The following is a 14824-nucleotide window of genomic DNA, read 5'->3' on the forward strand; positions in this document are numbered from 1 at the left end:
ATCTGCATAGTAACTTTTTACATGCCTCGAATGTTAAGGCCAATCAAGACCACTGGCTCGGCCCTCCCTATGAATTTGCAGATTTGTCCACGTGTATGTGCAACTGATCATAAAATCATTTGACAGTACGATGTCGCCAATCATGCCAAATGAGAGGGAAGTATGACGTTTCAGAGTATACAACAGGTAGGGACAATGAACCAGCACACCCAAGGATACCTTACCTTGCCGGATCTATAAGTAGCTACTAAATATGTATAGAAGCTGTCCAAATCACGGATTCAGAGCACAGCTAAGACGAGTCAATTGGTTATTTAATTTGCAGAAGTGCTTTTTTAAAATGTGGTACTACATTGAAAAAGTGGTAAATGCAACAGCAACACCAGGTCCAAATGGCAAAACAGCTTTGCTGTCACTTGTGTTTTGTGGCACAACTAAGGTAGAACAGCAGGTGTCAAATTCCAATGTGGGAAGTAGGCAGGATGTGATAACTCATGGATATGAGCAGGTCTTAGGGAATCTATAGTGTGCCTTCTGGTACACACTTGAGGCAATTCAATACACCAGAATGTTGAGACATCCATGCCATGAAAAATCAGAATTAGTCTTTACTGTGGTCATAAATGCAAACCAGTGGCATTCACTCAGGAAACACAAACTATGGGCTTGATTTAGAATTTGGAGTAACCTCACTCCGAATTTAGGGAGAGAGAACTTGCTTCCACACTGCCTCGCATGCAGTGCTTAATTTGCAAAAAAATAAGTGCCAGGGCTCTTGTTAGGAGGCCCCTGCATCTTGCACCACACATTACCCCTGTCATGATTCCAAAGGTAGTAACAACACAACTACTAATCATCACACTTCTACAAGCATGACAGTTCAGGCAATTCCAGGCCCCAAAGCTATAAGAATGAGTTGGGTGGCAGGCAATAGTAACTTTTAATGTATATTGAATTAATAATTGACTGCTATTGTGGTCATCTCTAAATTAACCAGACAGCACCACCTTGTTTCAGACTGTCATAAACGCCGGTGTTGACAATTAAGTGCTGGTGTTGGGCACCGGAAACCACCGGCTCAAATGAAGCACTGCCCTATATGTATCAACAACCCCTGATGTTATGCTTCGGAACTAGGTGGACATGCATGCATGCTATGCCTTGTGTGTCACCATGTGAGACTTAAGCATAAAAAATACCTTAATTATCTTTCTGTTTTTTGTGCTATATAAGATTGGGACAATTTGTGAGTTTTCCTCTCAGAACAATTTTCACCTCATTGTAACTGGTAAAGACGAAGATTTTGCTAAACCTGAGATTTGCGTGACACCTAGGACGAATTCTAAGCGTTGTGGTAATCCTCGCCCAGGCACAAACTAGCAAAGAGAGCAGGCGCCCTATGTTTTTTTATTGCATACATTTTAATACCAATTAAAATTGTGTGCTGGAAAACAATTATTAGTTTATGAGTTTCTTTTGTTGCTTGGGCCAGAGGAAATCGTGGTGTGGCGGTGTTTTACCCATTTTGAGCTGGAATGGCCAGGTAACAGTGGAGCTGGAAAATAGTGAACACCTGGTTATATTACCTTTTGGTACTTTCTACAAACACTGAATGACCTCCCTGCAGTGCGTCTGTCCCAATCCCCATCATATATGTAAACAACTTACGTGTGTTCTTTTCCCGCACCAGACCATCTGGGAACAGTGCCCCCCCCCCGACCGGGACTGGCGACCGAGCGTTATGGAATGCTGCCGAGCTGGGGGCTGATTTCACTGCGGTGGGGGCTGATTTCGTTGATGGAGACCTGCGTGTGCTTCGAAATAATTAAAGCAAAACGAATTTCGTTCAGCACACGCAGGTCCCCATCAACGAAATTAGCCCCCAGCTCAGCAGCATTCAAAATGCCCAGTAGCCAGTCCGGCCCTGCCTCCGTCCCCGCTCGCTCTTATCTGCACTGTGCGGTGAACATAGGGTCCGCCCTGGGTGGAAGTAGGTCTTACTACGCCACTGAGTTCAAACCAGCCATCATCACCTTGCACCCAACACACAACCCAAAAACCTTCAGTCTGTTTGTACCAACTTTCTGAAAGTTCCAGGGGATCATCTGACCCTGAGCTTCAGCACACTGCTATTCCAGTACAGGAACCAATAAACAGCTCCACTAAGGCGCCTCCATCCTCAGCGGAGGCGCCAGCACGGTAAAGCAGTGAGGAAGGGCAGTGCGCAGCAGGGGGAGAAGCCGACAGACGGCGGAGTAGGTATTATTTATTTATATAATTATACCTATTCCGTCGTCTGTAGACTTTCCCCCCCTCCCACCCTGCCCCACCTCACCACATTTCTTGATATCACTCCAAAAATACTAAAGAGAAACTATGATTTGAAAGCAAGTTTTTTAAAAATGTTTTCAATCCCTGTATTGAAGACATATGCATGCACTATAAAAATTTTAGATATATCTGTCTGTCAGAGCAATTAAACAATGATTTAAATAGCACTCACTATTTTATTTTTAAAAAACGTTTTTTATAGCGCCACTCATCCCAACACAGGGTGTTGGAGCGCTTTTCATGAAATGCACACAATATACAAAAAAATACATCATAGAATGGTGTACATCTAAGTACAGGAAATGTTAAATAAGACAATAAGGGTTACAGGCTTCCTTACAGTTGGCAATATATGTTAAGAGTGCATGGTCAGGAGCAACAAGGAGTCAGGATTTAAAACATAATGCAGTGGTTAGACCCGATTGATAAAGGTAAACTTAGACGTTTAGTCTAAACTTAGGCCAAACGTCTAAGTTTACCTTTGTGAATCGGGATTCACAAAGGTAAACTTAGACGTTTGGTCTAAGCTTAGACGTCTAAGTTTGCGACTTTGGGGCCCGAGATCCGCCCTAGTGCGGACTTAAAGATACTACTCGCAAATGCCCGTTGTAAAAGGGTCCCGATTCACAAAGGTAAACTTAGACGTTTGTTCTAAGCTTAGACGTCTAAGTTTGCGACTTTGGGGCCCGAGATCCGCCCTAGTGCGGACTTAAAGATACTAATCGCAAATGCCCTTTGTAAAAGGGTCCCGATTCACAAAGGTAAACTTAGACGTTTGTTCTAAGCTTAGACGTCTAAGTTTGCGACTTTGGGGCCCGAGATCCGCCCTAGTGCGGACTTAAAGATACTACTCGCAAATGCCCTTTGTAATAGAAAGAACATGAATAAAATACAAATCTGTGTCCTGAATGTTATGCTACTTGCTTTGCAGCAGGTATATTAACCCTCTATGCTACTTTATGAGTCAAAGCCGTAACTAGACAAAGCACAGAACTCTCCATCAAGTACATTAACCACCAAAGTTATCATATACAAATATTATCTCCTGAAAATTGCTTGGCACGTGAAGATCTCTGCAGCAAGTACCTTAACCGCCTAAGATAGTTTAAAACACAGCCTGTTTGTCAGCAACTGAGTAAGGCAGAACAGATGTAATGTCACATTTGTCCTTGCGGCCAATTTCTTTGTTACAGAGGTTTTAAAAAATAAATATATTTATTATCTGTCAAACTCTGCTTTTCAGGACTCCGCCCCTCGTCACTCCACAGCCTTTCCTTCGCCACATTTTGATCCACAATTTAGCGGTTCCCACGAGTATTTTGCTGCCAATTCAAGCACTGGGTGGCACCCATGTGCATAGCTGTCAATACGCCTCAGTGATGGCCAACCACGCCCACTGTGTTTATCCTACTGGAGCCAGAAAAAACGCACCCAAGACTCGTTAGTCCTAGCCTGCAATACCTCTTCAATTCCAGTGCGCAACCTCTGAAACCCATATGCATTCTGACCTGCAGCAACTTCCGCTTTTCCTGGGGTTAAGGGTCTGACGTATAAGCAGCTCGAGCGCGGCGCGCGACCCTCACCTGCTGGGCCGCCTGCTATTAGTGGGCGCCTTCGCTCTCAGTCCTCACTCTGGTTTGGTCCAGCTCGCGCCGTCCCCGGTGAATCCCGCCGCCAGAGAGCTCAGGTGAACCCTCCTGTTGCCGATTAAAATACGGTCCGAAAGGTGAACTGGGCGCGCCGCTCTCCCAGGTTCAGACGCTCCGCCCCTGACAGCTGTTGTCGTCCAGGGCGCTGCGCCACGCGCTCTCTTGTTTTGCCTGTTACGGCCAGGGCTGCGCTCTAATTTTGGCTCTTTAGGAGTTAGCGAAACTACGGGAAATAGTTCTGGCGTGGGGTGCGACGGGGCCGGGCTTCAGGCTGGAATCTTGCTGAGGGCTGACTCACACACCCCTGGGCGCAGCAGCCACTGGAGGACTCAGGAGATGCTTCATGCAGGTGTTCGTTTGTGGAGCGCCGGTGCGGCTGGGGAAAGGCAGTCGTATGCCTCAGAAATTTCAGTGGGACTGAGAAATCGCGAGGCAGGAGACTGCTGCATCGATAGGGCAAAAGGCATAAGGTTGCTACACATTCAGTCATGTGTCCGTCTAGAGTTGGGCGAGCCAACAAATTAACAAGGAGAACCAGAGCCGATCCAAGAGTGTGTCTCGGCTCTAAGAGCTGCACCAGCACGAGCTGAACCCTAAACATAGCTACGATGTAAATCGTGCAATAAACTTATCAAAATATGATGAAGTCTCTTCAAAAACAGTATTGTTTTAGCATGCGGGAGAGGTTCACCCTAGTAGATCAGATTAGATCACTGCATTGATCACAATTATTAACAGTGATAGTTTTTAAACAAGTAATTAGGAAAAATCCTTCACCAGACCTGACCACAAAGCCAATAGTGCAACAATGGGGCAAGTCAGTTGCCATGCACAACATATGTGTGGCTGACAATCTTATTATACAAGGAGCAACCGTACAGACTGCTTAATCAAACAAAGAGGTTTTTGTACAGTGCTCATTCTAAAACCATGTATTTGAAGGTGACCTCAAAGGAGGCTCGGTGGAATAATATATTCATCTAGGATCAAATAATTGAGTCAAGCGGGGAAGCCAGAATTGATCCTATGTTTTCTGTTTTCACATTGTGTAATTCAGCCACTAGATGGATATCTCTCTCTCCCGTTTTACATTGAAGGTTACTGCTTTGTCTTTCATTCTTAGTAGGTCAGTGTGTGTGTGTGTGTGTGTGGGGGGGGGGGGGGGAGTCTACGCATATGCCATATAAAGGCTTGACTCGTTTTCGACTTGAGGGTTCAAGAGTGCATAGAGCTGAGCCAGATCCAGGTATCTCTATGTCAAGCTCACATCTCTGGAAAGCCGGCGGGGGTGCAGTGTCAATAGTGGCACAGGGGTATAGGGGAGTGAAGGGGCCACTTCTCCCTGACAACAGCGTCTTTCACTACCAAACCAACGACGGGGGCCCATTGTCCTTGTTAGTATTAGGACCCATGGCAATCCTGCTACTGTGCCCATCAGGGCTCGAGAAACGCCATGCAAATTGCTGGCATATAGTAGTCCTTGATAAAAGCTGATAACTTGTGTTGTGTTATATGTCAGTCAGCTGGCGGTGCCTTTGAATGTGGCAGTCAATAAAACATGATAGTGGCAGACCAGTACAAAGGGAAGATTGGTAGACTACTGGAAAGACCATTGACATGCCCGGCTGTAGAATGGCGGCTGATAGGACTGGGGAAGATGTTCTAACTAAGGTGTCAGGTAGGAGACAGGTGCTCCTGGAAAGCGCATAAGACTGGAGAGCAGTAGCATTACATATCAGACAGTAAACCAATGATTCTGGAGGCTGGCGGAGCTGAGGCAGATTCTGTGACCGGGCCAATGTCTCTAAGGCCAATGGCTGGATAGAGTTGGCAACATACCAGCCAGCAGGCCAGTTCCACCTCAAGCCACCAGCTAGTGAAAATCAAGCAGGGGCCAATCAATAAGAGCTGCATGTAGCCACTCCCCTTCTCTGGCCCTACTTCCCACCCTCCCATCTGTCCTGAGCCCTTATTCCTTCAGCTTCCTGAGTGCTCGAGGCTGCTGAAAACAAATGTTCTCTTGTCTTGAATATGGTTGTCTAGCACCTTTGAAACAGTATGGAGATTGGCAACATACACGTATCTCGAGAGGCCTCATTTTAACAGGAAATCCTACTGTAAAAGTGAACGGGTTCTAATGTCTCTTTCTTTATCATTCTGCTTTTCTTCCTTTGTCACTATATTTTATATTTCACTACCTCCTTCTTTCTTCTTTTTTGCCTTTTTCTCTCTTGCCCCGGGTCTAAGTTTGATTATGAAAAATAAGACCCTGCCCCAAGAGTGAACACTGGTGCCAAATGCCTGAAACCATAGACACAAATCAAGCACTGCATAGACTAAAGAGTTTGTACTCCATTCTTCAAATGCCTTATCTTGTGACATGACTAACATCTGGAGCGGTAGGTGGCTGACGTCCCACCTACATTATTTTTCTTTTTTTCTTCCTAACTCCTCTGTTTCACTTTTCACTCTAAGTCTCCGAGGTACCTTGGTGCCTACGGCAATGTTCCCTCACTCTGCTAATGGATGGTAGGACATCAAGGGTTCCCACCTTCATTATCATGTCCATGTAACCTCCATTGGTACCACTGGCTTAATGAAACTTGAGGGGGGCCTCCCTGCAAGGTACGTGTAGCCCCCCCCCTCCCCCACCCCTCTAGACCCATTAAGGAGCTATCCAGGCAGAGTACTGTACTGAGAGGGCTCCCTGGAACTTGCCCCCCCCCTCACAGTGGGGGCGGGAGGGGCCTGTGTTACACCACTGATTGCTACCAAACAAGCAGCCGCCCTAAGGAGTCAGTTAGTCAAATATTTAGCGTTTAGTCTTTTTTTGTACCCTCATTTTAACGCTTGCTGTCCCTCATACAAAATGCACATAGGCTACCTAACGAGATCTTGTCCCTACACCAATTTGGCCAGTAAGAGGCAAGTAATGTATGAGTCCAATCCCTCTTAGGGGCAGCCTCTAAATGTGTTCCCTTCTCACACCATAGGATCTTCCATACCCTTAAAATGATATTTTCCCACATTTCTGATTTATTTCCGAGCACACGTCCCTAGATGTCAAACCAGCCTTTCCAGGTTTTTAATAGGGGGAAGTGTGCAAACATGGTCTTTTCCCAAAGTGGCCAGAGGATTTGGAATTCAGATAATTAGTGTCCGATATTGATTGGGGGATGACACAAAGTACACCTGCTCTGGATGGTATTAATAGTTTGCAACATTACTTTGAATCTCCCATAGCTCCTTCGTGGATCAGATGAGTGTCTTCCTGGACGTGGACAAGCTCGGTGCTTGTTCCACGGCGACCGGGGCAAATGGTGGAAGAAGTGTTCCCCCTGGGCCCCGATCTACCAGCTACAAGGGATGCCCTACCACACGGGTGTCATCAACCCCCACCCCGCTTTAGCAGCTACAGCGGGGTGAAGGTATTTTTGATGGACCCCTTCTGTCTGTAACTCAGAAGGCAAAGACTAAAATAACGTGAAAGAGTTGAGTGAGTCAGTGAAAGGATGGGTGGGTGTGTAGTGAAAAGGTGGATGGATGAGTGAAAGGTTGGATGGGTAGATGAATGGATGGATGAATAAGTAAAAGGATTGATAAAAGATGGATTAGTGAAAGAAAGGATGGATGGATGAAAGGGTGGATGGAAAAATGAAGTGTGGATGGATGTTGAGAAAGGATGGATGGATGAGTGAAAAGGTGGATGGATGGGTGGAGTGAAAGGGTGGATGGATGGAATGAAAGGGTGGTTAGATGGATGAGCGAACGGATGAATGGATGAGTGAAAGAATGGAGCTGGGGGTTGTGAACCCCTGACTTTAGCAGCTACAGTGGGAGTAGAATTCTTTATGGGCCTCTTCTGCCTGCAACTTGGCAGACAAAGGTGAATGAGTGAGTGAACAGATGGATGGATGTGTTAGTGAAAGTGTGGATGGATGAGTGAGTTAATGGATGGATGAGTAGATGGATGGATGCATGAGTGAAAGGGTGGATGTAGAGATGGATGAGTAAGAGAATGGATGGGTGAGTACATTCCGCTCATTTATGGCATTTAGAGATGAGTTCAAGCTTCCTCATAGCTCTTTCTTTAAATATCTCCAGGTAAGAGATTATTTGTTACACATGATAAAATTGCTTTCTGTACCATATACATCTTAAATATTGGCTTGTATATATGAGAACTCTGGTAGAGGTGTCATAGGTGTGATATATCAGAAACTAATGGCATGTGCTCCTGATGACAACCTGCGCAGATTTATTAAACTAAGCCGGCGTGTGAATATCGATATTACGGCCGAAGAAGTGCAGAAGTCACTTGTTACCTTAGATAGAGCAGTCGCCTCTATCAATCTAAAATTGCAACAACATAAAACTGTTTTTATGCTTTAGTATACCCCGACATCATCTCTAACTGGACAACATCCTGATTCCCTAATAAGTCATTCTGCCCTAAATACAGCTTATATGCTGAAGACCTAAAGCATATGTTTTTGGACTGTCCAATGCTTAGGACTTACTGGCAATATGTTTGTACAACACTAGCAGCGCAACTTGGTCGCCAGTTCCAGCTTACTGAAAAATAAATTCTTCTTGGTCTTAAGCATGATGTCAATAACTCTGAGAGGGCCTTTTTCTCTATTGTCATTGTTTGCGCCCGCCTCTGTATTGCTAGGTCATGGATAAACCCTATCAGTCTAAATGTTAAAAAGTTTTGGGCATTGCTCCGTTAGGTGTTTGAATCTGAGTTAGCCCTGGCTAAGGCCAGAGGTCCCCATGCATTGTGTAATCTCAATGGGGTTTGGTACAACTACAATTGGTTTAGTCAATTACTTATTTCTATAATTATTTGTTGCAAGCTTGTACTTCCTTCTTTCTGCTCTTTTACTTCCTGGTCTCTTATCTTGGTAATAACTATTTTAATTTTACCAAATGTAAAGATAAAGTTTTGTTGTCCCTTTTTCTTTCCTATTTTCATTGTTGTATATAACCAGCGTACGCATGGCAATTTTTTTGACATACAAATAAACATTTAAAAAAAGGATGGGTAGGTAAATGAAAGGGATGGTGGATGGTTGGATGAAAGGATAGATGGATGAGTGGAACGGGAGGGCGGATGGTTGATAAGAGGATGAATGGATGAGTGAGTGAAAGGATGAATGGGAGGGTGAATGGATGAGATAAATTAAAGGGAGGAAGGACAGATGGATGGATAAACGGATTGATGGATGGACTGAGGGACTGAATGGATGGCTGAGCGAAAGGATGGATGAATGAATGAGTGAAAGGATGGAAAAATGAGTGAAAGGAGGAATAAGTGACGATAAATGCATGGATGAGTGAAAGGGTGGGTGGATGGATGAAAGGGTGGAATGATGGATGAGTGAAAGAATGGATGGATGTGAGAAAGGGAGTGAGAATAGATGGATGGATGAGTGAAAGTGTGAAAGCCTGGATGGATGAGTGAGTGGAAGGATGGATGAGTGAGTGGAAGGATGGATGAGTGGATGGATGGATGAGTAAAAGAGTAAATGGAAGGATGGATGAGTGGAGGTGTGGAAGCATGAGTGATAGGGTGGATGGATGGATGAGTGAAAGGGAAGATGGCTGGATGAAATTAAAGGGTGGATGGATAGATATATGGAGTGGAAGGATGGATGAGTGAAAAGGTGAATGGAGAGATGAATGAGTGAATGGGTGGATGGATGGATAGAAAGATGGATGGATGGATAGGTTTGAAGATGGATGGTTGGGTTGGATATGGATAGGCGGATGGACAAAATGGTAAAAGACTGAATGACAGATGAAAGAATGAATGAGAGCCTTCCTAGTAGCTGTTCCAATTTCAAATTACACCATCAATCAATCAGTACATTTGTAGAGCGCGCTACTCACCCGTGAAGGTCTCAAGGCACTGGGCGGGAGGCAGTTATTGATCGAAAAGCCAGGTCTTGAGAAGTCTCCTGAAGTTCAAGAGGTCCTGGTTCTGATGCAGGTGGATGGGGAGGGCGTTCCATGTCTTGGCAGCGAGGTGGAAGAAGAATCTGCCACCGGTGGTCATTCGGTGGATGCGTGGGACGGTGGCGAGGGTGGGGTCAGCGGAACGGAGTTGGCGGTTTAGGGTTTAGAAGGGAAGACGATCGTTGAGGTATGCTGGTCCGTCGTTGTGTAGCGCTTTGTGAGCGTGGGTGAGGAGCTTGAAGGTGATCCTCTTGTTCACTGGGAGCCAGTGCAAGTCTCTCAGGTGGGAGGTGATGTGGCTGTTGCGAGGAATTCAGAGGATGAGTCGTGAGGAAGCGTTTTGTATGCGCTGGAGTCGTTTTTGGAGTGTGGCCGTGGTTCCCGCGTAGAGGGCGTTGCCGTAGTCCAGCCTGCTGCTGATGAGGGCTTGGGTGACAGTTCTTCTGGTTTCGGTGGGGATCACCGTGAGCTAAATAGCCCCTATATAGCTGGCCAGATTAAAGAAGCTCCTATTCTTCTTTGGCATTCAATATGGTGTAGAGATACTGTGTCCCTTACCCAACAAATAATAATGGATTGTCTAGACCTAGATCACATAGAAAATATTAACTGGTTGATGTATGTGAAAAATAATTTACATACTCTAGATCTTGGGAATTTATTCGAATTTCCTGAAAATTGTCTAACTGTCCCAAAAAAAATAACTCGTTTTTTAGCAGTGGCCAATGATATGAGAATGAATGTAAATCATAATAAATCACCTATAAGGGAATACATTGAGGGACCACTGCAGGATATGGGGCTATCTTCCTATTTGAAGTTTGTAACATTTCCTCAGCACAAACTTATTTTGTTAAGATTTCGCCTTAACTATATCCCATGCATGTTGGGCTATCCTGCAGGTATTTATTCTGCCAATGAGCTCCCTTGTTGCCGTTGTGATGATCTTTCGTGACAAACTGATTTGCACAACTTGTTCTTTTGTAAATTTTACTTAAATCATCGGAAAAGGTTTCTAATTCCTTTTTTACGTAAGCTTAATTTTAGACAATGTGCGCCCGACCTTATAGTTTCTACGAATGTTGCTTGATCCTTTAACCTGTTTTAGTGTTGCTTCCTTTTTATGTGCGTCCCTGAGAAATAGGAAAATGATTGTTTGCTGATAGGAATTATTTTTTCTATTGTTTTTAACTGTGATATGTGAACATTTATGATTAATTCTGTATTAATCCATTAAAGTAATTTTGAATTGAATTTGAATCGTTTACACAGTGCAATGGTGAAATTGTAAGTATCAGCATGTGGATGGAAGGATTAATGGATAGATGCTTGGAATTAACAGACAAGGGTGCTCTTCTGAGGAGGGTCGTGATGACTTGCTTTGTATGCTTGGTGAAGAGCTTTTGGTTAATGTGGGGTGTATTTAAATTTTCTGGCTACTCTCTTTCCCTACCGGCAAGTGGCATTCCTCAGCAAAAGGAGATCAGCAGCTTGAGCCCAGGGCTCTGCTGTAAGTCAATCAACACATGTTATGTTATGTTATGTTAAACAAAGTTTATATAGCGCACGGCTACTCTAAAAGAGTGTCCCGGCGCTTTCCACAGACAGCTCAATACCGAATAACATAACAAGAAAAGCAAATACAGAAACAGACAGAACAAAACCCACCCAAAAGAAACTAGAGATTAAAAAGCCAAGTTTTCAGGCTCTTCCTAAACTGAAGCAGATCGGGGGTACTGCGTAGCGCCAGTGGAAGAGTATTCCACAGCTGGGGAGCCTTACAGCTGAAAGACCGGCCCCCAGTGCGGGCCTTCCTCACACGCGGAACCACAGCTGTAAAAAGAGATTCAGACCGCAGCGAGCGGGTTGGGCGATAGAAGGCCAGCCTACGCCTTAGGTACCCGGCCCCTGAGCCAAAAAATGCTTTGTGCATCAGCGTCAGGGATTTAAACATAATCCGCTTCCGGATGGGCAGCCAGTGGAGCATTTGCAGCAGCCCAGAAGCTCGTGCTCGCCTATGCAAACCAAAGATGGCACGGGCAGCAGAATTTTGAGCCACCTGCAGGCGCTGGACTAGATAGTCAGGGAGGCCAAGAAAAAGGGCGTTGGCATAATCCAGCCTGGATCCGACAAGCGCCTGGACAGTAATCCGCCTATGCTCCGCAGAAAGCAGTGGAAGAAACTTGCGGAGCATTTTCAGAATGCCGAAACAGGTGCCGGCCAGACCCAGGACATGCGCTCTCAGCGAAAGCTTATTGTCCAGTTTAACCCCTAGATTTTTGGCGACCAATGATGACTGTGCGGGAGGGCACATTTCAGGCGGCCACCATAGCCGCCACTCAGGGTCGGTGACACAGCCGAAGAATAAAACCTCCGACTTACTGGAGTTGGCCTTCAGGCTGTTCCGCTGGAGCCAATCGAATACCATGCCCAGACAACCCCGGATATTCTCTCCATGGAATGCTAGATTTTTACCGCATGTGAAGAGGAGTTGCGTGTCGTCGGCGTAGGACACGATCTGGGCCCCATAAGCCTCCACCGCCGCCGCCAGAGGGGACATGTAGATGTTAAACAACGATGGGCTCAACACAGAACCCTGTGGAACCCCGACTCCCAAAGGCGGCATCTCGGCGGAGCTCTGGGAGACCCAGACCGTCTGGCGGCGGCCTTCCAGAAAGGATGTAAACCATTTGAACACCGTCCCCCTGATGCCGATGTCATGGAGCCTGGCGAGAAGCAGGGGGGGAGCACACAGTGTTGAAAGGGAGAAACAGGGGGGGAGCACACAGTGTTGAAAGGGAGAAACAGGGGGGGAGCACACAGTGTTGAAAGGGAGAAACAGGGGGGGAGCACACAGGTAGTAGGATTCTTCTTGTTTAGTTACTAGTGCCCGTGGAGTAGGAATCCTACTTTATACTCTACCTCCCCTCTTTGTTAAGTATAGCCTGGCGAGAAGCGCCTCATGGGGGACGGTGTCAAAGGCCGCCGACAGGTCCAACATGACTAACATGGCCTTGCCACCAACATCCAAGGTCTCCCTGATGATCTCTGAGACCTCCAACAACGCCGTTTCCGTGCTGAAATTAGGACGGAATCCGGATTGGGAAGGATGGAGCAAGTTGTTAGTTTCAAGAAAGCTCGACAAGACACCATGGACATGTTTTTCAGTGACCTTCGCCAAAGCCGGAAGAAGCGAAATTGGCCTGTAGTTGGCCAGAGCATCGGCATCAAGACCAGGCTTTTTCAGGAGGGGGATCACCATCGCCCTTTTCCAGGTGCGAGGAACACTCCCCTCCCTCAGAGAGGCGTTGAGGATGGGATTAACCAGGGGATTCACCACCGCCGCCATCTCCGCCAAAAATTTGGCAGGGCAGGGGTCAAGTGGCGAACCTGATTTGAGGCTGGCCAGCAGCACCCGGGACGCCTCGCTAGAGACAGCAGGAAAATCTGCCAGCACTGCGACAGGCGTGGGCGATGACCCATGTCCCGCCCCGGGGCCGCAGCCGCCCTCCTCCACGCTCTCCGGGAAAGAAACCTGAATTGCCTTGATCTTGTTGGTAAAGAAATTGGCGAGATCACACGCCCACGCATCCGATGATAATGACGGGGGTGAGTGGGAACTGGGGGTGGTGAACTCCTTCACCACGGTGAAGATCTCCTTACAGGAGTTCGCCGCCGCCTCAATCCTCCTCGCAAGGTATTCTTTCTTGGCACCTAAGATGTCCCGGTGATAGGCCTTAACAGCCGCTCTATAGGCCAGTTTGGCCTCCCCATTATACTGAAGGCGCCAGGCCCGCTCCGCAACCTTGCACTGGCTGCGGGCCAACCGCAGCGCCTCCGTGAACCACGGCGCAGATTGCCGAAATACCGTGGAACGAGGGGCAGCCTTTGGAGCAAGATCGTCAAGCCTTTCCGTCAGCCACCGCTGCAGAGCCTCCGTGTCTTTTTCCAGATCACCCGAAAGATGACAAGGATGTTCCGAGAGCGCCTGCTACAACATATCGGGCGTCACTCTATGCAGCGCTCTTGAGGCTGGTCTAGGCAGCATGGGGGCGCTGTTGGCCGGCCGCCCACTCTCCAACACGGAGAACCTAATCAGCCTATGATCCGTCCATAGCACCGGCAGAGTTTCGACATCGGCAATCGGGACTGACGAGAACACCTGATCGAGGGTGTGCCCTTTCTCGTGCGTGGAACCTGACACAAACGGTGCGAGGCCCAGTGGAGATGTAATGTCCAGCAGTTTGATGGTATCCGGGTCACTGGTCGCTTCAAGATGGAAATTGAAGTCGCCCGCCACTACACAATGCTGTGTAGTCAACGCCAACTCAGATATCGCTACCTGCAAGTCCTCCAGGAAGGAGCCCAAAGGGCCTGGCGCCCTATAAACCAACAACCCCTTAAGCGCTTGAACCGGGGACAATCTGAGCGTAAAGGCAATGGACTCCGAGCCCCCGATGGAGTTCAGAGGGAGAACTGAGCAAAGAACGTTTTTCCTCACCACCACAGCTACTCCACCGCCCCTGCCCTTCCCTCTATCCTGCCGGAAGATGTTATAAGCCGGAGGAATGGCAGAGAAAATGTCCGGCTGAGACGCCTCTCCCAGCCAGGTTTCGGTTAGGAGAAGACACACGGGATTTTCCCTTACCAGAAATCATATAAGTGCTGGGCATGACAGCCCAGTGACCGCGTATTCAGCAGCAGGCAATCATGATTGGAGTGGCATCCCGCCTCTGTTTCGGACGCACAGCGTAATCCCCTTTGGGCTATCGAAAAAATTGCTTGAAGTTCAAAATTCATATTTATTGTGGGTTAATCAATAATTCCATGACACTTCAGTCCTAATTCAACCTGTCACACAGGAGTCGTCGATGTATTCAAAA

At 46.9% G+C, this 14824-nt stretch overlaps 1 protein-coding gene across 3 annotated transcripts in view; it reads right to left on the reverse strand.

The window, feature by feature from the left end:
• The window catches only part of ARHGEF10L (Rho guanine nucleotide exchange factor 10 like), a 640241-nt gene that overhangs the window by 552398 nt on the left and 73019 nt on the right, over positions 1 to 14824 (reverse strand). For 2 of the 3 annotated variants that reach the window (XM_078643335.1, XM_078643337.1), the window contains exon 1: positions 3915 to 3995. The exons of the other annotated variant lie outside the window; for it this stretch is intronic. The gene's annotated coding sequence lies outside the window, so the exon portion shown is untranslated. Of the gene's footprint in view, positions 1 to 3914; positions 3996 to 14824 lie in introns of those variants that run through there. 3 annotated transcript variants of the gene reach the window in all.

Source organism: Lissotriton helveticus, chromosome 5_1 (assembly GCF_964261635.1).
Source record: "Lissotriton helveticus chromosome 5_1, aLisHel1.1, whole genome shotgun sequence".
NCBI classification, from domain to species: Eukaryota; Metazoa; Chordata; class Amphibia; order Caudata; family Salamandridae; genus Lissotriton; species Lissotriton helveticus.